This window comes from Hibiscus syriacus, unplaced genomic scaffold, assembly GCF_006381635.1.
Source record: "Hibiscus syriacus cultivar Baekdansim isolate YM2019G1 unplaced genomic scaffold, ASM638163v2 tig00111618_pilon, whole genome shotgun sequence".
NCBI classification, from domain to species: domain Eukaryota; kingdom Viridiplantae; phylum Streptophyta; class Magnoliopsida; order Malvales; family Malvaceae; genus Hibiscus; species Hibiscus syriacus.
In genome coordinates this window covers 123,494-151,305 of record NW_024063137.1, presented here as the reverse complement: position 1 = coordinate 151,305, position 27,812 = coordinate 123,494, and the positions used below count along the sequence as shown (strand labels likewise).

Here is a 27,812-nt window from a genome sequence, read left to right as displayed (position 1 = left end):
GTATCTTTCGTCATGAAGTCAAACTTGACTCTGAAAGCTGCAAAAAATATGTATGCGAAAAATGATAAATGTTATGCTCTTAAGTATGTCTAAGATGTATGCAATATGAATTAGCCTTGGACGGAGTATCGTGCTTTGTCTGCCAATCTTGATCCTTGGAATCGATCATGCCCCATTTTTTCTCGGGTTATAGCCTTTCACATTTGAGACTGTCCTATTTGAAAATGTTCTTTTCCTTTCTCTTATTTATGAGGGAAAAAGGATATGAAAATAGAAGAATTCTGTAACATATTGCTCCTTAATTCAAGCTCGCAATCGAATCAAATTATAAACATCAGTTCAAAGAATATCAAAGAAATCAATAGCTCTTTAATGCTTTCAGAGTTATAGCTCTTTGACAAATATTCAAGTGGATGAGTTGGCTTTAGGCTGACCTAAGGTTTCAGCCATCAACAAATTATTTCATTTTTTCGAGTCGTTGCAATATGTTTTGTTCTTTGGCTTGGCATTTTAATTGGATGCGGACAAAATGACACAACTAGTATGATCAATTACTAGACCTTCTACTTCGATTCTCTGAAATCTTCCACTTGTTAAAGTTTTGTAAGCTCCTCTAACAAAGGTAATGCAAAAATATCGGTCAAAAAATGAAATTATTGAGTGCTCGTATGAAGTTGACTATAACAGGTGTTCTTAAGTCCCTTAGTCCATTTTTACCGAAACTCTTTATTTAAATAAATTTAATTCGCCATTATCTGGCTAGTTGAATCCATAAAGCCGGGGAGTTTAACCAATTGCTCTAGAAGGACAGTTCAATATGTAAACACCTTTATCAGGTTAGCTGAATCTTATCCATAAAGCAAGGGCGTTTAACCAATTGCCTTAGAGGGACAACTCAAGCTTTATTGTATAGTATAATATAATCACCTTTATCAGGCTAGCTAAATATTATCCATAAAGCTGGTGAGTTTAACCAATTGCTCTAGAGGGACAACTCAAGCTTTATTGTATATATATAATTATAATTTGGGTATACGGATTCAACTTCTTAAGTTTGTCAAGAAGAACTTTTTATAGTCTAGGTGTTTTTGAAAGTCAAGGAATCTCATCTTTAGAGTTCATTTCCAAGCAACTAACCTAAACTAGATTCGCCTACTCGACTATTCCATCTGTGAAGATTATTATCCTCACTAGACATTTAAACAAAAGTATGGAAATGTCGTATGCAAAAGATGCCCCATGTTGTCCGCACCTATGCACATCTAAATACCAACCTTTTTTCATTCTTTTAGGAGAAGAGAAGGCTATATCGGTTCTTGTAAGGGAAAGATATGGTGCTCGGGCTTTTTGGGGTAAAGTCCTTGTTTTATCGGCTTTTAATCGTGTTACTTTGTCAAAGATCTGTAACTCTGAATCATTTATAGAGTTTTTTAATTCACAAATATTCAAAGAATTTCAAGTTGTAAATTCGATTCAATTCTCAGTGTAAATTCATTGAAATATCCTCATAAAAAGAAATATGTCAAAGTTCAAAAACAGGTTTCAAAAAGAAATATGAGAAAGTTCAGAAAAACAAGTCCAAACAGGATGCTGCAAAATGGAATAAAGTCTTATTAGGATGCCCAAAATGTCGAGGATTAGGGCCTTCATATGCACTTGCTCCCCATTTTTCAATCGTTTCACTTGTTGGGGCTCCTTTTGATATACTCTGAGATGAACAGATTTTTGCTTCGGAAGTGATTACTTTCATCGAAAAATTCCCTCTCTTTTCTATTTGAACGAGTGTTATGTAGATGAGGTGTGTCAATGCTTGAGGTGGAATGTCCAGTGTTTGTACCATTTTTTATGAGACATCTTTTGTTAGTTCATGTAATGCAATGAAAAAAAGAAAAGTTATGCGAAATATGCAAGAATGCATGATGCATGAAATGTTCGAGGCATTGATCCAAAAATGTGTTTGTTATTATAAATAATACTTATTGGGGACAAAAGTGTTACATCTTAGGAGATAAAAAACATTTACAAGATCCCGAACAGCCTTTGAAAAATTGATTCGTCTTTCGTCTTTTTTCTGTCACTGGTCGAATTCCCCGTCGAACCGTTCCGGCTTCTTTGGCTAAACCGTACAGGTGACGAGCTACTTTTTGTACTTGTCCCAATAAGTCTCGAATGGCTACATCTCTGGTTTCCACTCTCTGCTGAGTCTACCCTTAACGAAAGTGCCTTTAGAGCCTTCCATCGATAGGAACTATTCGAAGTTTATCTGCTTGTTTCTTGAATTCGTCAACAATGGTCTCCAGCTTAGCTAGGGTTTCACCATCTTGTTCTTGTTGTCTTTGAAGGGACTCTCTAGGTCAGTAACCTTTTTCTTGTTTGCCCTGGAAATTTTGCCAACTCAAAAAGTTGACTTTTGGTGTGCTCGACGTAAATCTCGATCCATCCTAAGTAGTCTCTAACCATAATAGGACTTCTGAGCTTTTTCATCTCTTGTATTATAACCCCTTTGTCCATTAATGCGAATTATTTATGTTTAACGAACACTTTTTTTGTGAATCAACTCCTCTTTTGTAAAATAAAAGAGAGCAAAAATAAAAAGAGTTAGTGAAATAATAATCAAAATAATCATTAAAAAGTCATACCCCACATGATATCTACCCCACATGCTTATTATTCCTACCCGAACATGATCTTTATCCCACATGTTGATTTTGAACAAGTCTTAACCGCATAAATTTCTAGTTCACATGTTTTGAACAGAAAAATAAAGCAGGAAATAATTCAGGCATCCTAGGGTTTGAAATGAGGTTTTGGGGTGGGCTTTAATTCCCTGTAATCTTCTGGTTTAGGTTATAAAAAATGTACCCGAGTTCTCCTCGTTGGTGCCCCCTTGGGCTTGCCAGACCCTTAGTCCTAAGCCCATTACAAACTTATGTGGACTAAGTTAAACTCGAGAGGAAACATTCCCTTATGCCCGCACGGTGAATAAATTCACACGAAGACATAAGGTATATGAATCTTGAAAGCTACTTGCTAGGCCCACACGGTGAATAAATTCACACGAAGGCGTCGCTTTCACCCCCACTTAAATAGGGTTTGGAGCTCGGGTATAGAGCATGAGATGAAATTTTTGAAAATATGAAATCGTAGAAAAAACGTCAGTACAACTATTTATTTGAAAAATAATCAAAGGTAAATAATTGGAATTGAATGAATAAATTAAAATTTAAACTTTCAATTTTCGCTAAAAAAGACAACCGGAAATTAATTTCGACCTAACTCACTTACCTGTCCCCAGCGGAGTCGCCAAGCTGTCGCGACCATCTTTCGGTTGGGCCCAAAATTGGGCTTAGACTTAAAAATTGGGTTAGAGTCGCCACCGATCATTTTAAAAAAGTTTAGGTAGATCGGACACCATCTTACCTGATCTACGTTTTACCAGAAATGTGTCGAGTTCGGGAGTCGGTTACGGTCAAGGAAGAATTAGCACCCTTGAGCCGCCTTTCGGTACCAATTAATTTGTCGGTTGTCTTTAATTGCGAAAATCAAAAATTAAAATTACCGATTCAAATTATTTACCTTTGATTGGTTGGAATTACTACTACAAAATGCTAGATGACAAAATACAAATAAATACAAAAAAAGGGAAAAATGTTAATATAATAATTATAATAATATAAAGAAAATAGATAAGTAAAAATAAATAACATTTAGTAAAAAGAAGAATAATAAAAATAATAATAAAAAAACTAAAATAAAAAAATTAAAACATTAAGAAATCTATTCCTTTAAAAGCTTTTGAGATATAATAGAGAGCACGTCCCTGTCACATGGATAGAAATTTGTTGCAGCTTGTTTCAGTCCAAGGCCACTTAAAATTACAGCAAAACACCATGAGCTCTATTATGCGTGACCAGGAACCTTCCAACCCAAAGTTGTAAGGCACAAGAACATATTGCAAGCCCATATGTAAATCCAAGCCCAAGCCCTTGCACAAGACTAATCAATATACCATATCTCAAAGTTGCTTGTAATGAGGTCGCATAGGAATATTTGGCCAAAGTTTCATTAGTAAATGCATACAGGGTAAGAGATTGCCTGTTCAGCAACGCTAGTTGCTTCAGCATAAGCATCTTGAATGTTCTCAGCAAGCCTATAAAGAAATATATCGGATATGCCTCCAGCAGCAAAATGAATGGACCAGTGGCTAGAGTTATGAGTATGATCTCCCAATAGTTGACAAAACCAATAATTACACCACTGAAAAATGTAGCCATGTTATGAATGTAAGTCCCAACTTTTTCACTGAGAGAGGAGTTGAAATTCGAATCATGGAGGGCAATAGGCAATCTCCTTCCACAAAGAATGTTTGGATCAGAATATTTATCATTCTCTGCAGCCTTCAGTACCGCCTTTGCAGCTTTCCCATTGATTGTGGTAAATGAGAAAATAGCTCCAATGTTCACAACACCAGGCTTCAAAGCCTCTTTTAAAAACAATCCAACAAAGAGACTAAAAATCGATAGCAGCAATTAGCAAAACCAGGTTTATGGTGATGAACAACTAATAGAAAATGAACAAATACTCGAATTGAATACACTAACAAAACCTAAGGGCAAAGATGGAATAGACCATAAAGCATCTAAAGGATTTCAGTTCAGTAGAGTAAATCTCACAACAGAATAAGACAAACCCATTTCAAACTTTGGCTTGGGAAACTAAAGAGCAATGACTAAAACCAGCACCTCCACCGCGCGCAGGTCCACGTCCCGGCCAAAGGATTTTCGTCCCACGTGTTTCTCAATTTGCGATTCTTCGTCTTCTTCCACTGAAATCACTGAATCTGATTCCATAAACCCCAAATCCCAATCTTCGTCATGAAAGAACAACAACTATTTTTTAAGCTTAAAAGTTCTGACATTTTCGAGCAAGAAACAGGTTACGGTAGAGGTGGGGGCTGCTTCTACTGTCACGATACCCACTGCAGTAGAAAGAGAGAGAGGCAAAGAACTAGGCTTTCGCAAGAAGTGAGGAAGAGGTGGAAGCGATTCAGATTATATTTGGGGGCCTGGTAAAGCGAGACGAATGCACCGAAGAGAGATATGGCGTGTGTGTGAGGCTATCTGTTAGCTGCAGGTAGATGAAAAAAATGGATCCTCTCTGTTGAACATCGCTTATGATTTATACAAGGTACGAGTATAGACGTTAGAAGGTTGCAGCTGCCAGATATTCTAGCCAAAATTTTAGGGACTTAGTTGAGATACGTGGGGGTTGGCCGGAGTTGAATATTGAGTGGGCTGTTTTTCCAAATAAAGCAATTTGCTGTAATACAAGTCATTATAGAGAACGTGGAGTCTGCTAGTAAGATTCATGTAATCGACCTTCAACTCAAGAGTGGCATTCAATGGACTAGCCTGCAAAATAATTAAATCAATAAATAATAATAATGATAATATTAATATAATATAATATTTTTGTAGACGTTTTCCAAACTATATATTATATATGTTTTTAAAATATTTTTTTGAAAACTTATATAATATATAGTTTTTAAAATTTTCTAAAACTATATAATATATATATTTTCGAAATGTTTTCGAAACTATATAGTATATATATTTTAGAAAACCGTTTACCAAAAAACATTTTCAAAAATTATATTATATTACTAAAAAAATAATATAAAAAAGTAAATCCGGACGAAAATAAGTGTCTACAGACAGACCTCAACTGATGCCGATTGATTAATCAAAATAAAATGAATGTTTTATTCCATTTATTTTTATCTCAGCTTCTAATAAGTTTAAACCTTTTTGGTTTGTTTTTTCATAATTGATTTCGTCTCAAATTTTATTTCGGATAATAATCTCAAGAAAAAAATAAACTCGTTCTATCTCTTATCCTTCATTCCCTTTAATTTTATAATGATGTTTTTATTATTTATTATTATTTTTCTATATCATTCTCGGATTAATGCGTCCGTAAATTTTCTAACATATGAGGGCTTGCGATTGGCTTTATCCTTGAATGTTAGGTACTTGTATGTTGAGACAGACTCTAAGGAAGTGCTGCAGCTGCTGCGTCAAGGAGCGAACATGGATCGGATATCTCCAATGATATCTCGTATTGTTGAAATCCTGCAACAGGATTGGTCTTTACGGTTTAGTTATGTGCCGCGCGAAGGGAACAAGGCCGCTGATGCAATGGCAAAGTTGGCATGGGGAGGTCCATTCGGTGTACAGGTTTTTGAGGAAATTTCACTGGGCGTTGACACAATAGTTGCCGAGGAAGAGCAGTGGTTCACTGAAGACTTCCAGGAGAGCACTGCCAGCGTGCTTGAGTAGGTTTTGGTGCTTTGTATTAGTTTCATAAATTCCCACTTACATTAAAAAAAAATCAGCATAGTTAAGTTGCTTTATATTTATATATTATATATTTATGCAATTGATTGTAAAAGATGTTTAAAAATATATTATTTTTTAATTTATGGAGTGATATTAATAATAAAGGTGTTATTTTTTTATTAATATTAAGTGATTACAAGTGTATATGTTCTAAACACACTAAAAAATATGTTATTATTTTTATATGATTTAAATTTGAATAATATTATACATAATATAAATAAATTATTTTAAATAAAATTAAACCAAATAATATCATAAGAAAAATGAAAGAATTGTTTTCTATTAATAATAGTACATAAATACATAACTATAAATTGGGGTCATTTTTATTCAATTTTCCTTTTAAAGATTGGACGGATGGGGTTTTTTTTTAAATATATAAATAATTTCGTAATTTCCAAAAGAAGAATAAAAAAACATTTGATCTGTGGTAAACGTGTATTTGAGGATTCGGGTGGAGCATGAACCTGAACTGATTTCCGACCAAAACATTCAGATGAGCCGATCCAAGCATGTGACACGTGGGGTAAATAAAAGATTCGTCAAGGATGGGTGATTCTAAGCGAAAGATGATCAGCGCGTTTGGAACATAAATGCGGTCGAATGTGATGTACTGGTTTCTTAGAATTTGGGTTGACAACTGTCAAAACAGTCCTGAAGTAGGACCATGACGGAGGGCGATTTTCTCGATATCATCGGTGACCGTTAATATTATCGATCTAACACCGGTCAGACTATATTTCTCGATCTAACACCCTTAACAGTAAAGCGCATCCCTTGCACCATGCTATACGATGATTTGGCGTTATGTGAGGTATAGCGCCCCCTGCACCACGCTATACGGTGAGCTGGCGCCACGTGGGTATAGCGCGCCCCCTGCAGCGCACTATACCTGTATATCTGACACGCGGGGTATAGCGCGGTGCAGGGGCGCGCTATACCCCTAATTCACGTCCTCATACTCCCTATAAATACCCTCATTCCCAATTACTTTTATCTCACCAAATTTTCTCAAATTCTCTAAATTTCTCTCAAATACTCTCTTTTTAAGATATATTTTATAATATTTTTACTATTATGTTTTTACTTTATTTAATATTTTACTAATATAATTCTTTTGCGCATATATAATGGAAGACAGTCTACTTCGCTCGGATGGAAATCATATATCTCTACACTTTGCTGATACGGTAACATTTTAACGTTTTAATTTAATTTAAATTATTAGTAATATTTAGTTGATTCATTTAATGCATGATTATTAGATTAAGAATTAATTTTTGTAATTATTTATTTTTAGGAGAAGGACCGTGTATTAGATCCTTTTATTAGGAATCTTAAGTTAGTGATACCCAGTCATGTCTTGCCGTATTTAGTAGAGGTTGGATTCAGTTACATAGGTAGATATCAGGGTCACTGTAAGATAGAGCCAGACCTGATTTCTGCCTTAGTAGAGCAGTGGAGGCCGGAGACCCACACATTCCATCTTCCGTGCGGAGAGTGCACGATCACGCTAGAGGATATTTCTATGCACCTGGGGCTTCCGGTGGATGGAGATGTGATATCGGGGATAGCTTCTGGTTCTTGGACTGCTTTGTGTCGGGATAGTCTAGGACGTGTCCCGGAAAATTTTATCAGAGGTAGGATACCGTTAAATTGGTTAGATGTCAATTTTCGGGAGTTGAGCGCAGACGCCTCTGAGGATGAGGTTAAGATGTATGCACGGGCATGCATACTGCAGCTGATAGGAGGGTTGCTGATGCCGGAAAAATCGCGCAACCTAGTTCACTGCATGTGGTTGCGACATCTTAGTGACTTTCGTCTCACTGGATCATTCAGTTGGGGCTCGACAATTTTGGCTTTGTTGTACAGGGAGATGTGTGGAGCCACTGACTACAGGCGTAATGCTATCGGCGGATGTCTCCTGCTGCTGCAGTCTTGGGCATGGTATCGATTGCCCTTTTTATGTCCCGTTGTGAAGAACCCATTCGTATTTCCACTACTTCTGAGGTAATTATAAATCTGATTTTTATATTAATAATTTTATACAGCGTATAACAATTTTTTTTCCTTGAATGGGTGGTCTACTGATAGGAAAAATCATCAGGAGCTACCTGATGATTTAGAAAAGATAAGGGTGCTAATCGATCAGAAGGCTGGAACACAGGTATAAATTTTAATGTTTAAAAATCGATTTTAGATTATAGTTATATAATTAAATTATTATTTTGATAAAAATTATATATTTTTTGTTTTAGTTTGAATGGGTGTCATATTCTACTGATGATGTGAGGGTGATGATCTCACCTGAGTTGAGGGGTCCATTAGATGTTTGGATGGCGATGGTCCATCTGATCTGTTATGCGATCGTCGAGTGGTACTCCACTGATCGCGTGCTCCGGCAATTTGGTTGTTTTCAACCAATTCCGGAAGCACCTCGCAATATGGACGAGTTGCATAGCTTAGATAGACGCGGCAAGACAGATACAGATTGTCCCAGGATTCAACGTTCGCACTAGCCTAAACCAACCTGGAAGTTCGTTGTAAAATGCATCCCATTCGCCATGAAGTTTGACAATGGCATTTTGTTTTGCCAACCAAGCTTTTTTATAGGAGACAGCTGCGATTGTATAGCTGAAATCAACACTGCAACAGCTACATGAGAGCTTGCTTTGACCATGGGCATGATGGCTTGGCATATCACTTCAGAGTCCAAGTTGGGATGATCTTGGTTGACCCCTCCATCACAACATGTGTGAGGACCGTTGTATACTGTTAGTTCCCATCTGTTGTTTTTCCTCTTCCTCTTCGATACGCGAACTATCCAATTGCATCCGTTTTCGCGCTAGGCACAGTAGCATACATATTTTTCGATCGTGGAGCGGTCTACTCTGGACTAAACAGAATTACGGATATTGTAATTTTTGATAGCCATCATTGCTTCTTCTTTTCTTGAAAACTCCGTGCCTAAAGATAACTCACCACTATTTATTGATGAGTAATACCCATAGTCACCAAGATGAGGCATATCCGCAAATTCTGGCCCATACATTGCACCATAATCAGCTTCATACATGTGTGCAGGAGGGTCAGTTTGTGCCACATTTCCTGGAACTTCATCATCATCGGAGTTGAATTGCGGTGATTCTGGGTCAATGAATAGTCAAGTCTCAGCACCATCCGCACCAGGCTCACGAAGCGGTTCTTCTAGTGGAGATGATGGTTCCTTCATGCTCTCCACATTTAGGTCGAAGAACCTACTACTTGCACGCCTTCCCCTTGAACTGGAAGGCATATCGACATTGAGATCGAAAAAGCTCGCAGTCGAATGCCTCGCGTCAAATGGAAACTGCACAGATGGTTACGTCGATAGCATCTCCATATTAAGGTCAAAGGGATTTGCAGATGAATGCCTTCCCCTTGAACTGGACACGATGTTTCCATACGATTGTTCGTGAACCTACCTCGATACATATCGTAAGGAGTTGCGGATTAATGTCTCCCCATTATGGCATTAAAATCACTACAAATTACTGTCGTCGGGCTGTCAACTTGATCAACTTGTTCAGTCAGCCCATAGTGGGAGCTTAATGATTGACCCTGAACAGCACATACTTGAACAAAATTGCATACATCTCAATAGCGGCGTCTGAATAATTACTTTGAGCTTCAACCATCATTTCAACATCATCATTGTTCGAAAGTTCAAACGCTTTATAAGTTAATGACAACAATGATGTTGGAAATCTATACTGCAAAGACGACACTCTTCTACTACTTCAAACATGAATCTTCCTCGAAATCTTCGTTATCAGCTCCTCAAGAGTTATGTTTCTCTTGAATGATATTTTAACACGCTCATTTGATACGAAAACAACGCCGGTTTCATCTTCTCGAATTTCACCATTATAATAAACAATAACTGAAAGTCGCGCCATTATTTGAGTTTGAAAGTGAGGCACTATTAAATCTGCAAAAAAAAAATAAATAAATGAAACAAACCTGATTTAATAAATTATATATGAACGAACATATAACACAATAAAATTTTTACACATCAACGTAAATAGATTAAATAATATAATTTAATATTATTACCTGCACCGCAAAACTATTTCGACGTATGCTCCCGCTTTCCAATTTTACAAACACAAAAATTAATTGAAAATAATTAGTATAATATTTTTTTCAAATAATCATAATAAACAATATATATAATAAAGAATTATAACAAAATTACTTATAACGAAAAATCGCACGAACTTCTAAATAAAATATGAGAAGATTGCCAGAATTATTGACTCGTTGACGGAATTGTTGTATTAATTTATAAGTTGAGAGGAGAGATGTGAGAAATTAACCGGCAGAGAATGGTATTTATAGCGAGGAAAGTTATACAAAACGCGGTACCTGATCCGCTCTATATAAAATTATGTCAGAGTAAAGGTATATCGCGGTACCTGCCCCGCGCTATATAAAATTATGTCGGGAGTAAAGGTATAGCGCGGTACCTGATCCGCGCTATACCCCTACGTGGCATATAGCGCGCTTCAAGGGCCGCACTATACCCACGTGGCGCCAGCTCACCGTATAGCACGGTTCAAGGGGCGCGCTATACCGCACGTGGCGCCAAATCATCGTATAGTGCGGTACAGGGGGCGCGCTTTACTACTAAGGGTGTTAGATCGGGAAATATAGTCTGACCGTATTAGAACGGTAATATTACCGGTCACCGGTGATATATCGAGAAAATCGCCATGACGGAGAGTAATCAAATTTAATCTTGAAGGAGGTTGAGTTTTAAAATGAATGTATAAATAAATAAATTTAGAGTTGTCATCGATTTTTAGAGTAGGTAGATTAAATATTTAAAAAATATCTTTTAGAATAATTTTAAGAAAAATAATTTTAAAAGATAAAAAGTGACATGTGTGTCGACACTCATTTTCGTCCGAACCCGTTATATAATATGTTATTAATATTATATAAGATAAACGTTATTGTTATTATTATTATTATTATTATTATAAACATATATTATATTACATCATACATATTATTATTATTACAATAAATTAATCTGATTCCTTTTTACAGAGCCCAACCTGAAACCTAGTTGGCCCAACAGTCCAACCCAACAGGAACACTCAACAGACCCATCAGCTAAACTTGGACCGGTCCAGACTCGACCCGAGACCCGATTTAGATCCGGTTCAGACCCGAACCGACCTAACCTGAAGCATCTAGGGTTTTTTCAAACCCTAGCCTGCCTCCTCAGCGCCGTACAGTCTCCTCACACCCGCTACAGCCACTTTTCTCGGCCACCTCCGAGTTCCCCGTCGACGTGATGTTGTAGGACTCCAAAGCCAACCAACAAGTAACGAAAAAGCAAGGATTTTAGTCATATTAGGATTCTAAAACCGAACGAAAAATAGGTTTTTTAGCCCTGTAAATGGATGTAAAATTAAAACCATTCGGGGTAGAACCACAAGCAACAGATTCGAACATAAAAGAAAGAAAAAAATAGAGAAACAGAGGGAGAGATACGAACAGAAAGAGAAAATAACTAAGGCAACCAACGTTCGAACAACCAACAATCAACAGAGAAATAAAAGAGAAAAGAAACATACCCTGGTTGTTGAAGCTTTCCCAACCGTCACGGAAACTCGGGTTTTTCAAAGGTAACCATTTTAGATCTAGGCCAATTGATTGACAACAACAACAACAAAACCCTATTTCCATTGAGGTTTAGGTAAAAGAGAGGTTGGATATGGGCTTAGGAGGAAGAGATGATTAATTTAATATATTTTGAAAAACGCGGTAAACGACGACCAAAGTGTTTCGAGGCGGCCGACCGAGGGAGAGTTGAGAAAACTCTCCCTATTTTTTTGAGTTTTGGGTGAAAATGAAACAAAAAAATAAATTATTGATATATATATATATATATATATATATATATATATATATATATATATATATATATATATATATATATATAGACAAAGTTAGTGGGAAAATTGCATCTTAAATACCTTCAGTTTAGCCGTGTTTTATAGTTTGATCCCTGTAGGGACCAAAATCGTTATTACGCCAATTTGTTAAGCACGTTTTAATTATTTGGTAAATTTATTGTTCCAGTCCCTCAAACTTAGCCGTGTTTTTACAATTTGGTCATTGGACCATTCGTTTTAATTTATTTTAATTTTATTATTCAGTTTTGTTTTATTTTAATTTAGCGCTATTATTTTTTTGATTTAGCCACTATTATTTTATTTTTTGCATTTTAATCATTATTTATTTATTTATTTATTGGTTTTTTTAATATTTATTTTCTTAACATTTTTCTTTTTCATTTTTTTATTTCAAAATCTAACAATTTTTTTATTTTTTTTATTTTATTTCATTTTTTATTATTTTTATTATTTTTCTTTTTACTAAATTTTATTTATCTATTTTATTAGTATTATTATATTAATATTTTTTTTATTCTTTTTTCATATTTTTTTATTTTAAAATTTAACAATATTCTTGACTTTTTAGGGTGAATTTTTAATCAATCGAAAGTAAGTAATTTGAATCGAGTTTTTAAATTTTAATTTTAATTTTTGCAATTAAGACAACCGACAAATTAATTGGTACTGAAAGGGCGGTTCAAGGGTGCTAATCATTCCTTGACCGTAACCGACTCCCAAATCCGACATATTTATGGTAAAAGGCAGATCAGGTAAGATGATGTCTGATCAACATAAAATTTATTTTTTTTAAAATGATCAGTGACGACTCTAATATTTTTACTCAAGTCAAAGCCCAATTGCGGGTCCACCCGAAAGACGGCCGTGACAATGTGTTGAACCAAAAACTCGTTTTGAAAAGGATATGAGAGTCGATTACGCGTGGGAAGGATTAACATCCCCACAGCGTCCTAAATTGGTATCTAAGCAATTATACATCATCTGAGTATTGAAATTGGTAAATTTGAATATATTTAAATCATGATCCTATTGGAAAATTTTCAAAAAAGGTATTATTTGTCATTTAAGACGTGTTTTTATGGACTCGTATGTTTAATATAAAAAAAGTTAATAAATAAAGAAATGATTTGAGTATATAATTTATACATATCATGAGACCCGTAAATAAATTATTGCATTCTCTCACATATGTTAATATGTCAATATGTTAAATATATATAAACAACTAATTAAAGGCAATTACTTGATACGGGACTAAGCTTTAAAAGAAATCTAACTGTAACGATTAAATCTAATTAATCTATTAAGAACTAATTTGCACAAAAACCAAAATAAAATGAAAAATAATTTGAGTCTGTTCCGGTGTTATTAATATGTTTACTTAGTTTAACAATGAACTTACGACATAACCCGTTAATTCATTGTCTTAATTTCAGAAGATTTTTCTTCGTTTGTTTTATTTCTTGAATCCTACTTCATAATCTTCTCCAAAATCTCAATGTTTTGTCATCTTTAATTACCCTTGCCCCGTTTGTCACCAAACTCAGGCCCCAGCAGGAGTTAGTAGGGATCATGGTTCCTTTGGTTAGTATGCTATTTTCCGTGCAGAATGGTATAATTTTTATTATTATTAACGAGTATTTTGATATTATAACAATTTATATGATTTTGTTAAGAATGAGTGCTTAGTAGTATGATGGATGTGTTTACAGCTAATCATGTGTTGTTGTGCAATACTAAGATGAAAAAAAAATACTTTTATTGGTCCTCATGGAATTATGGCGCATGGTTAATCTTTGTTATTTAATGCTTAAATAGAGGATGCTAGTCAAATAATGATTATGGAATGGCAGTGAAAAGATGAAAATGTACAAAATATAAAACCATGGTCTTGTCTAGCTAGATAGAGTGAAGCAGACCACGTGGAATGTTGTGGCGACCCGGATCGACCAATGAAAGTGTATACCTCAGTGAGTTTTTAGAATTCGTAATCGTTACATTAACATCTACCCTAGTTGTTGTGATGATGATGGCCTCCTAAAAGTACACGCCAAAAACCCCATCGTTTCTCTCTGTTAAATGCTTCAAATTCATCACTAAAACTACACCTCAACAACTAATGTATCCTACAACAACAAACAAGCTTCCCTCCATGTGGAATTTCGCTAGATCGAACTCGGATCTTCTTTGTGCAGATTTCCCAGAAACAGAGTAAACAAAGTTTGGATTTACGAAAGTTGGGTGTGATATTTATGCAAAGAACCATACCTTGATGAAGATTGTAAGGGCCATTTTCAACAAGAATGCTGCGACCACCATCATTCTGAGATCGTTTGGCCCCTCGATGTAAGTTCTTAAATTTACGGCAGCAAAGCATGATGAGCCATCGGAGGATCTCAACTGGAATAAGCAGTAGAATCTGAAAATATGTTACAAATTACAGCTCAGATGGTTGTAAAAGAACAAATTAATAACTAATAACTTCGATTTTTATACTGATGCAAATGTGACTAAGAACCCAGTGCATATCCGGACGCCAGTATAGGCATATGACCTTTTGAAAAATTCCAAATACGTGGAATAACTTAGAAGGGCAGACATACCCGACTCGACTCGAAGTAACGAACTATATATTGCCACCAATTAACAATATTCAAGAAGCATCAATGAATATGCTATAACTTACCGCAGTTGGAACAAAAACGAAGAGCGAATAACCCCACATGAACCAAAGTCGTACAAGGCTAGCATTTGAACCCATATATTGAAGCAAGAAGTAAAATGCCACTGGCACCACAACTGCATAACCATAGATTCCAATAGCCGCTGCATTTATATAGCCAACATCAAAGCTCCAAGAAGAGGTACCATCAGTGTGCTTTTGCATTAGGTATGTGGCATAATTTCCAAAGGGAGTAAGCATAAAGACCAAGGTTGTTGTGATCCAGATAAGCCCATACCTGACATGCAAAAAATATCAAGACCAACAAACTAATTTAACAGATGGTCATGACACAACTGCACATTATTTCACCTTTATCAAGTTATGGCTATTACATTGTCAAGATTTCTACATGATCAGATTTATATTTCACCAATCACCATACCACAGTAACAAAGAATTGCACTTTCCCACAGATAAGAACAAAAGGGATCATGTATCTGGTTACTTCCTTACTACTCCCGTTAGCGTCTTGTTTGGTTCGGGTGACTGTAGTCCTCAAATTCGCCCCTAGAAGGTGTAATTCCTTGGCTGATTGGTTCGCAAAAAAGGCGAATGGTAACTGACGACTACAGGAGGCATGAGGTTGTTATGTGTGCTTGCTTTGAGTAGGAAAGAGATTGGGACGGTTATGGTGGGTGGGGACAAAGTGTTCAAGCGTGCTTATGAAAGATTTGAGGGCTGGAGTTTTGAAGTCGGTTTATCCTTGACTTTGGTTTCTTTTTAGATTATGGCTGTTGTACTTTACAGGTGTTATATGTGCCTCGGGGTTTCCCAGTTTTCTTCTATCAGGATGTTTCTTTCAGTTTGTTTTCATTGGCTAGGGTGCACTCTTTTTACTCCTCTTAGGTTTAAAGAGTTTTTTTAATGAGTCCCATACCAATGCTTTTATCTTTGTTTCGAATAAAATTCTTACTTTTCAAGAAAGAAAAAAATTCTGGTTACCTTTAATAATATTCCATCAGATCAGAATTTGCAACTTTTACCCCAACACTATCCGTTAAGAACATGCTAACTAGCTATACCAGGAAAGATCCTTTGATTTAAGGTAAACCATCCATGATCTCGCTATCAAACAACTCATTGAAGAATCTGCTTGTAACGTCCTAAATTACGAGCTAGTAGTTTCGGGTTCACCCGAGAGACAAGTGACCCTGTAGATTGCATGATTAAAGTCATTAGGTTAAGTTGGGCTTAATTGGACTGAAATTATGCCCGATTGATCATAAAAAGTGGATTTTTAAATATAAGGCAAACCATGAAGAATCAAAAGTGCAATAAGACCATTTAAGAAAATGAGGCCAAATCCTAGGGTTTTATAAGAGTGTTGGACGTGGTTTTGGAGAGGAAAAAAAGAAATATGAGCATACTCTCTTCTCTGTCTTCTTTCTCTTCCATTTTCTTCTTCCATCTCCTTTTCAAGCTCCATATATTAAAGTGGGAGGTAGGATTCTTGTTCTTCCTTCTTTAGACTTCAAATCCATCCTCAATCCTTCCTTGCGGTAAGGGATTCTTGGGTTTCTTGTTTGGATAGAGAAAGAGTAAAAATTTACCAAGTCTTAGAGAAAAGATGTGTGGCAAGCAAGGAGCTTCATTTCGGCTTTCCAAAATCATGGTAGTGTATTTCTAATCCTTTGTGGTGTCATGATTTCCATAAACCATAATGCTTGTTGAAGATTGGAGAAATTGGGTATATTAGGGTTTGTCTTTGAATCTTGCCATTGATATTTTTTTTGGTTAAAAAACTAGTATTTTTATAGCGCTAGATGACCATAAATAACTTTCATAAGCTTTATTAAACATTTGGGGAGTGATTTAGAGAGCTTTCTAGTAAGAAAAAGGCAATATGCAATAAAGGTTTCAAAACCCCCGAGCTGGTTTCGAAACCCCTTGTCCAAAATGCATAATTTCCCCCCTATGATGGTTTCGAAACCCCTGCCCAAAATGTTAAAAAGGCCTAAATGTTGCCCGGGAGGACCTAGACTCGTAGTATGATCATAAATGGGATCGAATATGTGTAAAACACTAGAATAAATGTTAAGGAATGTATTTAAAGGTGGGTTACAATGGATGCAACCATACTAAACGTAATACGCCCATGTATCTTTGGTCGAGCACGTTTCGAATAGTTGAGAATGAGAATCATTGTAGAGGTTGTACTGACAAGTGATACTATAGTAAGTTAGATTCATTAACGACAGAAAGCATGAACTTCTAGAACGTCGATGAACAAGAACGTATAAGTCGTCCCTCCACTTCAAGGGGTATTGAAATGAAGTGTGATAAGAGTGACTATAGTGTCACTACTCAATGTCGATCCCGAGTCGAGTATCGAGCTAGCGAATAGTACAACCAGTGGACGACAACCACAAAGATCATCGCAGAATTATCGAAACGCGTAGAGACCTCCTTAGAGGCAGAGAATAACTAAAACACCTTGAGTAACGAACGACCAGAATAGAGTAACTTACTAACTAACAACAAATGCAAAATAATAAACACCAATATAACGTTTTAGATGAGAGAACGAGCGAGTTAATAACTAGTGAGTGGATGACCCCACTAGGGTGTAGTCAGACTACCTTAGTTTCCCTAGTGGAGCATTGTCAATGTGCGAGGCACTTCAGAAGCTAGCAAGGGCGCAAGACCTGAACACTCGCGAGGAATGAGTTAGCAGTGTTAGTTTGTATGGCCTTTAAGCCTTAGATATGCATGTATAGTTGCATTAATCCAGTACTGCAGTTAGCAGGAAAGCTTGGCTTGAGGCTGTGTGATACCAAGTCAACGCTTAAGTTGAGTGGAAATATCCGATGTTATGTGATACCTTAATTCTTCTCCTTGATATACCTGATTCTATGTGATACTAGGAGATCATCCAACAGCTTAGAAAGGACCTTATCGATGTTACGATACCCTTTCTCAGTAGGCTAGTAGTATCTGATGCTATGTGATACCAGATACTAGCATAGCAGAGTCAGTGTTACATTCAGATAATGCACAAGAGTATCAGTGTCGCACTTAGATAACGTTTAATAGTTCAATCAGTAGGGTTAGAGACATTTAGAGGTGTAATCATGGTTAAGCCCTTAGCAAAGGATTTAAAAAGCATGAAACCCCCACTTCAGTGATAAAACAATAAAACCTTAAGTAGATAACACTTGATCAAGATCACGCATATGTCTACTGCTCAATACCATATCTTTAGCACGCTTATGTTTATAAAATTCTTATGTTTTCTATACTAGCGATTATACTGCTGGGCTTTGTAAGCACAACCTTCGAATGTTTCCGTTGGCAGGTTAGTAGCTTGAGAAATTCGTGGAACTCCGTCGCAGCAAGACTTTCAATATCTCCGTCAGAATATTGTACCGTAACTTAGTGGAAATATGTATTCATAAAATCTTACTCATGTATTTAGTTTATTAAACTCAAAGTTTGTATTATTTTGGTTTTAAATTATGTGTCACGGAGCTCCGATTTTAGAAATTATTTTTATAACAATTATTTATGTTTTAATTATTATATCATTCACTATGTTTGAAAGGAAAATGAATATGTTTTGAAAATCAAGGGTTGTCTCAGTAGCCTAATGTGGCACTTTAGGCCCAATCGGGTTTAGGATGCTATACCCCTTCTATGAGACAAATAGAAGCTACAAAATCCTATGTATTATGACTTCCATAATTGAATGATTCAATCTATCTCTTTACTATATGTATTCCTATTTTCTTTCTCAATAAATAGCTTCGTTTTATCAACCAACTAGCAAAGATAACCAGAAATTCAAAAGCTAGAACTAAGATCAGAATAATATATATTGATTAAAACAAATTATGCAACCAATGTGCGCTTAAATCTTTTGTAATGCCTTTACTCCCTTTAGATAACACCACATGCACTTATTATGTTTAGCATGCTTCTTTAATTTTCTCAGTCTTTCCTACTTGTTATGATTCATGTAAAAATAAAGAACCAAATAACTGAGCTTTCTAACTTGGTAAGTTTGCAAATAAGATCAGCGGCTCATCCTTACTTCCAAAAAGCTTATTTCTTGCAAACAAAAGATTGCCAAGTCAATGGATGCTTTGATTACTTGCAATCCATTTTTCATCTCAATTTACATCAACTAGATATAATATGATTTTATAAGGAAAAAACCCATAAACTTTTCTCCTCCAATAGATAATTTAAAAAAAAAACCAATGACGAAGCTTTTGCAAAATAGTTTTTCACCCATATTGAATAATGTTGTAACATCCCAAAAATCGGTTAGTGACTAAAATGAATGTTTTTGAAATTCGATGATCAAATTAGGAAACTTTGAAAAGTTTAGGGATTTAATTGTAATTTCTTTAGGTAAGACTGATAGGAAAAGAAGGAAAGATGGAAGGGAAAATGGTCATTTGATGATAAATAAATTAAAAATTCATTTGGTGGTCTTTATATCCATGTGGAGAAAAGAAAGAAATGGAAAAAGAAATTTCTGGAGAATTGGTTCAGCTCTCTTCTTCTTCTCTTCCCGTGACTCCATAGCTAAGGTGAGAATGCTTTCAGTTGGTTAATTCTTGTAAGTTTTGAGTTTATTTTATTCTTGGGATGTTAAGTTTAAGGGAAGCTTAGGGTGGCTTAACACTAAAAGAATTTCAAGTTATGGGTGATTGAAGAAAACTGGTTTTTAAGTGATTGACGAGAAAATGTTAATAAATGAATTTAGAAGTCATATTTGGCTTGTCAAGGGTCTGATTAAGAAGTTAGAAGTAATAGAAGTGAATTAAGAACATGTTGAAAATTTAGTAAGATTCTTGGTTTCAAAAATTATAATGAGATAGTGAAGATGGTGATGTGTTATATGGATATAAGATGGTATGAGTAAGTATAGTTAAGTTAATGGTATGAAAGAGTTCAAAATGAGAGGTTTAAGTAAGCTGTGGTAAATTCTCGGGTTAAAGAAAATTTCTGGGCATGGGGTATCGGTACTGTTCATCCAGTACCGATACTTCAAAGCAAAAGGAGTAGAAATTGAGCTTTGGGTATCGATACTGAAGGAACAATATCGATACTATATGATAAAATAGGATGAAATCTTTAGAAAGTATCAATACCTAAAGACTGGTATCGATACTTATTGAAGATGGTATCGATACCTAGTGTCTAGTATCGATACCATTATCAATTTACAAATACAAAATGTCAAAATGGTATCGGTACCGAGGAGGGTATCGATACCATAGAAGAGTAGTATCGGTACTGTATTGAGAGTACCGATACTATTGAGTATGAAATGTTAAGTCAAGTGTTTCTTTCAGATTAAGTTATATTGATTGGTTATAAGCAATTCCAACTTTGATATTCATATAATTCGTATATTTGTATAGATATCGATCGAAGTCAACCCAAGAAGATTCGAAGCTATAAGAATGTACAAGAGTCATAAGTATTCGAATTGGCTAGTGAGGCTCAGGTGTGTGCATCTTATTTTGATATATATTATATGGAAATTGGATTTGCGATAAGTCTAATTCCTATAATTATAGTGCATGAAGTCATAAATACAAGTATGTGAATAAATGATTTGTATGTATGCATGATTATATGTGTTGATATGTTCTTGTATATGCTATATGATTTATGTAAATATACTATTATGTGACAATAGGAGAATATAATATAAGTTATGTAATTATATGATCATAAGCGATATGTCATGTGACAAGATATATGTGATACATGAAAATATGATAGAAGCTACGTATATGTTATGAGCCATGTGGATATATGTCTATGAGAAGACATAAAAACAAGATATAAGTCTTGTGATATGTGATATGTGAATTATATGGAAATGTTCTACATGTAAGTGAACTATGTGCCTATGAATATGTGAAATGACATAAAAGGTAATGCCCATGTTATGTGTTATGAGGGCTAGGGGTATAGTTGGCATGCCAAGAGTCGAGGGTTCTATGTGGTCATTCGAGATATATATGTAATCCTTTAGAACATATATGAGGTTCTTGGGACACATTTGGTCATTTGGAATATATATTTGATCCTTAAGGAGTGGTCATTTGGGACATATAAGTTGTTATTCGGGACATATATGTGGTCTTTCGGGACATCTATGTGGTCCTTCGGGACAAATTCTATGTGCCCCTAGTGGGAATTTATACTAGCTGTGGTGACAACATATGTGCACAACCTCAATGTACTCACATATCTTTAGTTCTCAGAAGTATACATAGGCTACTAAAAAGATAACATAATTTTTTTTATGTGAATGTTATCTGTTTTGCTGTATGAAAGGTATGATAAAAGGTGTATAAGTGTTAAGTACCATATTAGATGATAAGAAGATTAATGATAATAATATATGATAATGTTAAGAGTGTAGATGATGATATGTGTGCATGTATGTAATTATTACATGAAAGGATATATGAATTTGTATGATATGATATGCATAAGTGTTAAGGATAAGATTACATAATTAAAGGAATGAATGAAAATACCATTGATAATAATAAAATATTAATAGTGATAATAATAGTATATATGTATGTATGTAATTATTATATGAATTGTTATATGATGTTGTGTGATATCATTGTATAAAGTGGTCATGCATCATTAGATAATTAAGTTTCCATTATATGTTGTTATACCTCACTAAGTCATCATCTTAGCGTGCGATGTTTTACACGTAGGTTCCGAGAGGATTAAGGAGCAAAACATGTCAGTTTCTCTTTTTAAAGATCAGATCAGAAAAGACTTGAATCATATGTATTTTGAAAATAGTTGGCATGTAATTAAAGATTTGGATCAAGTATGTTCTGATCGATTTTGTAATTATTTTGATGATATTTATGTAAATTATTTCACTGTTTTTTAATAAAAGTTTAAAATTTCTGAGATTTTGTAAAAGTAAACGTTTTAAAAAGTCAATGTGAGACCTCGGATTCGGATCCGAGTTGAATACAAGTTGGGGTGTTACATTTAATGGTATCAAAGCTAAGGTTTAGCCGATTCTAGGCTTAAACCGAAGTTAAATGAGTTTTAAAATGTGTACATGCCAACACGAAGTGAAATTTTTTTGATATGATAGAGTAAGGAGTGAGTTGTCTTGTTAATAAAGTAGGATTAATATGTTATATTAGAAGTATAGTAATGAAAGTTTTGAAATAAGCGAAAGGTGATAGACCTGATGGTGGTAGCAATTCACGTGCCCTGGTTAGACAGGATGAAGAGCGGACACATCAGGAAGTGCCTTGTAAGATCAAAGGTTGTTTTCAGAAAGTTGAAAACACGTTAGAATAGCGTTAGAGGGTCTCCAGTGCTTTGAATCAGAGAAGTTATATGAAATAGTTTCGTTATTATGTGGATAAAATAGAATATAGTGGATAAATGTCACCATAAGAACGTTAAAAGATTAAATGATGTGGTTAGAATTTGTAGAAGAATTCAAGAATAAGTACATCGTGATAAGTTTATAAGACAAATTAAGCTAGAGTCCATGAGTTTGAAACAAAAGAATAATACTGTGTAGGTGTAAGAGTGTGGGTTTAATAAGTTGAGTAAAGTACACCGAGTTAATCTCGACTGAAAAAGATGTATATGATTGGTTTGATTAGGGCTTATACCCTAGATTGAAATGTTGCTACTGACTAACTGTAATGGTAAGGATAATAGAGTTGTAAGATTTGAAAAAAATAAAGATAAGTTAATCAAGTATGATGTGGATTTGGATATGGTGGTGTATTCTGATCATGTAGATGTGATTTAGTCAAAGAGATAATGATTCGTATATCTAAAGGAAGTTAAGAATGTAGTAGAAAAGTTTGAGATGATAAAAAAATATGTGTATTGTAATTCGAATAAGGATTTTACAAGAATAAGATTTGTGCAAGTAGTGTGGACTATCAGAGTTATGAAGACATGATAAAGATGGGTAATCAGAGATAAGTATAAGTAATATGAAAAGAGTATGAGAGCATGAATGAAAAGATATGATTGATGTTACCAAGAGATCTTGATTTTTTTAGAAGTAATAAATAGATCAGGAAATGAAAGATGGAAATTAAAGGATCAAGTATGACAAGGGTGATATTGAGGTGAACATTTCTTAGAAAAGTAAGAAAGGTTATATGAAAAGATTGTTTGATTTCGTAAGGTATACGTCTTAATCATATCTGGTGAAGATTTAAGGTTTGTGTTATATTTCAAGGTAATTAGAGAAAGATGAAAGAAATCAATTGACTCGTGATATTGAATGGTAAAGATTACAATTTCTGTCTATGTGATGGGTGATATTATATGGATTTATAAAGGTCGAATGTAGATGAAGAATTGAGTGAGGGAAAAAGGTAAGTCTACTAACGACAAACAGGAAAGATTAAGTAAAGGAAGCAACATGAGAACATTAGAAGATATGGGTAGACAATATTCTCATCTATATGTGCAGTGAAAATTCGAGGACGAATTTTCTTAAGGGGGAGATTTGTAACATCCCAAAAACTGGGTTAGTGACTAAAATGAAAGTTTTTGAAATTTAGTAATCAAATTAGGAAACATTAAAAAGTTTAAGGACTTAATTGTAATTTCTTTGGGTAGGACTGATTGGAAAAAAGGAAAAATGAAGGGCAAAATGGTCATTTAATGATAATGAATTAAAAATTCATTTGGTGGTCTTTATATCCACGTGGAGAAAGGAAATAAAGGGCAAAAGAAATTTCTAGAGAATTGATTCAACTCTCTTCTTCTTCTCTTCCCGTGACTCCATAGCTAAGGTGAGAATGCTTTCAATTGGTTAATTATTATAAGTTTTGAGTTGATTTTATTCTTGGGATGTTAAGAAAGCTCAGGGAAGCTTAGGGTGACTTAACACTAAAAGAATTTCAAGTTATGGGTGATTGAAGAAAAATGGTTTTTAAGTGAATTGATGAGAAAACGTTAATAAATGAATTTAGAAGTCATATTTGACTTGTCAAGGGTCTAATTAAGAAGTTAAAAGTAATAGAAGTGAATTAAGAATAAGTTAAAATTTTAGTAAGATTCTTGGTTTCAAGAATTATAATGAGATAGATAAGATGATGATGTGTTATATTGATATAAAATGGTATGAGTAAGTATAATTGAAGTTAATGGTATGAAAGGAGTTTAAAATGAGAGGTTTAAGTAAGCTGTGGTAAATTCTCGGGTTAAATAAAGGTGTTCTAGGCATGGGGTATCGGTACTGTTCATCCAGTACCGATACTTCAAAGCAAAAAGGAGTATAAATTAAGCTTGGGGTATTGATACTGTTCAATGTGATGAAATCTTTAGGAAGTATCGATACCTAAAGAGTGGTATTGGTATGGTTGAAGAGGGTATCGATACCAAGTGTCTAGTATCGATATCATTATCAATTTACAAATACAGAATGTCAAAATGGTATCGGTACCGAGGAGGGGTATTGATACCATATAAGAGTAGTATCAGTATTATATTGGGAGTACCGATACTAATTGAGTATGAAATGTTAAGTGTTTCTTTCAGTTTAAGTTATGTTGATTGGTTATAAGCAATTCAAACTCCGATATTCATATAAGTCGTATATTCGTGTAGATATCGATCGAAGTCAAGCCAAGAAGAATGGAAGCTATAAGAATGTACAAGAGTCATAAGTATTCGAATTTGCTAGTGAGGCCCAAGTGAGTGCATCTTATTTTGATATAGGATTATATGGAAATTGGACTTGCGATAAGTCTTTTCTTATAATTATAGTGCATGAAGTCATGAATACAAGCATGTGAATGACATGATTTGTATGTATGCATGATTATATGTGTTTATATGTTTTTGTATGTGTTATATGATTTATGTAAATATACTATTATGTGATAATGAGAATATAATATAAGTTATGTAATTATATGATCATAAGAGATAAGTTATGTGACAAGATATATGTGATACATGAAATGTGATAGAAGCTACGTATATGTGATGAGCCATGTGAATATATGTCTATGAGAAGACATAAGAACAAGATATAAGTCATGTGATATGTGATATGTGAATTATATGGAAATGTTCTACGTGTAAGTGAACTATGTGCCTATGTGAATATATGAAATGACATAAAAGGTAATGTCCATGTTATGTGTTATGAGAGCTAGGGGTATAGTTGGCATGCCAAGAGTCGAGGATTCTATGTGGTCCTTCGGGATATATATGTAATCCTTTGGAACCTATATGCGATTCTTCGGGACACATATTTGGTCTTTTGGAGTGGTCCTTCGGGACAAATTCTATGTGCCCCTAGTGAGAATTTATACGAGCTGTGGTGACAGCATATGTTCACAACCTCAATGTACTCACATATCTTTAGTTCTCAGAAGTATACATGGGCTACTAAAAAGATATAACATAAATAAATTTTATGTGAGTGTTAAGTACCAGATTAGATGATAAGAAAGATTAATGATAATAATATATGATAATGTTAAGAGTGTAGATGATGATATGTGTGCATGTATGTAATTATTACATGAAGGATATATGAATTTGTATGATATGATATGCATAAGTGTTAAGGATAATATTACATAATTAAAGGAATGAATGAAAATACTATTGATAATAATAAGAATATTAATAGTGATAATAATAGTATATATGTATGTATGCAATTATTATATGAATTGTTATATGATGTTGTGTGACATCATTGTATAAAGTGTTCATGCATCATTAGATAATTAAGTTTCCATTATATGTTGTTATGCCTCACTAAGTCATCGACTTAGCATGTGATGTTTCACAAGTAGGTTCCGAGAGGATTAAGGAGCAAAGAAGAGCAAGACAAGTCATTTCTCCTTTCTAAAGATCATATCAGAAAAGACTTGAATCATCAGTTTCTCCTTTCTAAAGATCATATCAGAAAAGACTTGAATCATATGTATTTTGTTTTATTGAAAGTAGTTGGCATATAATTAAAGATTTGGATCAAGTATGCTCTGATCGATTTTGTAATTATTTTGATGGTATTTATGTAAATTATTTCACTATTTTTTTAATAAAAGTTTAAAATTTCTGAGATTTTGTAAAAGCAAATGTTTTAAAAATTCAATATGACACTTGAGATTTGGATCCGGGTCAGATACGGATTGGGGTGTTACAAATGTCTCATCCTATGATACAATAGGGAGCAACAGAAAGAAAAAATGGTAATTTTTTTATGTGGGGGGGGGGGGAGGTGAGCATACTCAAAGTCAGGGTTAGTATCGGTTTTGCTGAAAAAATCTCCAGTGGCAGGATAAAAGGAGCATATCCATCTGTATATGATAACATCAGTATCCACATTAAGATACTGTGTGTATGACGAAATACTAAAAATTCCCTTCCAATTATTTGCTGGTTGTTCAAATTCTTCTGCATAGAATAGCAAATAGGAGATTAAACATTAAGGTTCCTTCAGTAACACTAAACAAAAGCATTAAAATATTACCATAATGGAATAACATTTAACAACAGCAATAGTACTTAACCACAATATCCTAAGGTCTTCTAGAACATGAATGCAAGATCCACAATGTCTATATTCCTTAGAAGGCATACAGCCATACACACGCGTCAAAGTAACTATATAATAATAGACACACATAAACTGAACCATCATAAGGATCATATATGCATCAGGGGAAGGTTAACTTTGGACGAGGAATTGCTATTGTTTACTTCAATTACATGAAGATATAGAATTATAATTTTTAAAAATATTCACAATGCCTCCATCCCATAAAAGAAGATTTGTGACTATAAAAAAAACAGGTAATTATTTCCAGGCATAAAAGAAAACGTAACAGTACATTGCAGTGTACTCTCTCCATTCCAACTTAATGGCATTTGAAAATATCAAACATCCTTGCTGAATTTCCCTTATTATACCATATGAAACTTCCAGAAAGAAGAACCACACAGGTCAATGGCCAATCTTCTAATATAGCAGATTTCAAGTATATAAGAAAAACATGATGAGTTTAACTAAGTATTCCATTTTATGGGAAGGACATAAATTAAAATTAATAAGAAAAATATACCAGTAGGAGTTTCAAGAGTTTGATAACCTCAACCACTTCCCCTCCACTTCCATTATTTGGTGGGAAAATTTGCATATTCGCTTCAGGAACTGCACAATTTCAATAAAAAAAAAACTAAATGCTGTAAAAATACTTTTTCCAGAAACTAGAAGTTAAAGAAAGAAAGAAAACCTTCATACAAATACGTGAAAACTTAATTTGATAATAAAAAAAAGAAAATAAAAAGAAATAAGGTCATACAAATTAAATGAAAAAGGAGAACTAAGAAGCTTACGGGAACTGAGCCGAGTAAATGAGAGGTACTAAGATTTGAATACGATGATTCCTCCATTGAAAACAAGAGATCCAACTGAGATATTAACAAAATTCCTTTTAAACTAGAAAGAATTGTTTTCTTTTAATGGTTTTTTTTAAAAGGGCAAAACGATGCGTTTATTGGAAGCAACAGAGAGGACGAGGACGGAAGGAAGACCTTGAAAATGAGACGGATCCCAACTGCTTATATCCGGGTGATTCGTGATATGTATTGTAGATCTACTACATACGTCAGGACTACAGTTGGCGACACCGAGGCATTCCCGGTGGAAATTGGACTTACCAGGGGTCGGCTCTTAGCCCTTACATCTTCACCTTGATT

The 27,812-nt window shown here is 34.5% G+C and overlaps 1 pseudogene; it reads right to left on the bottom strand.

Annotated features, from left to right (window-relative positions):
* Positions 1-14,626: 14,626 nt before the first annotated feature.
* Positions 14,627-27,546, bottom strand: LOC120165867 (annotated as a pseudogene).
* Between the last annotated feature and the right edge of the window lie 266 nt (positions 27,547-27,812).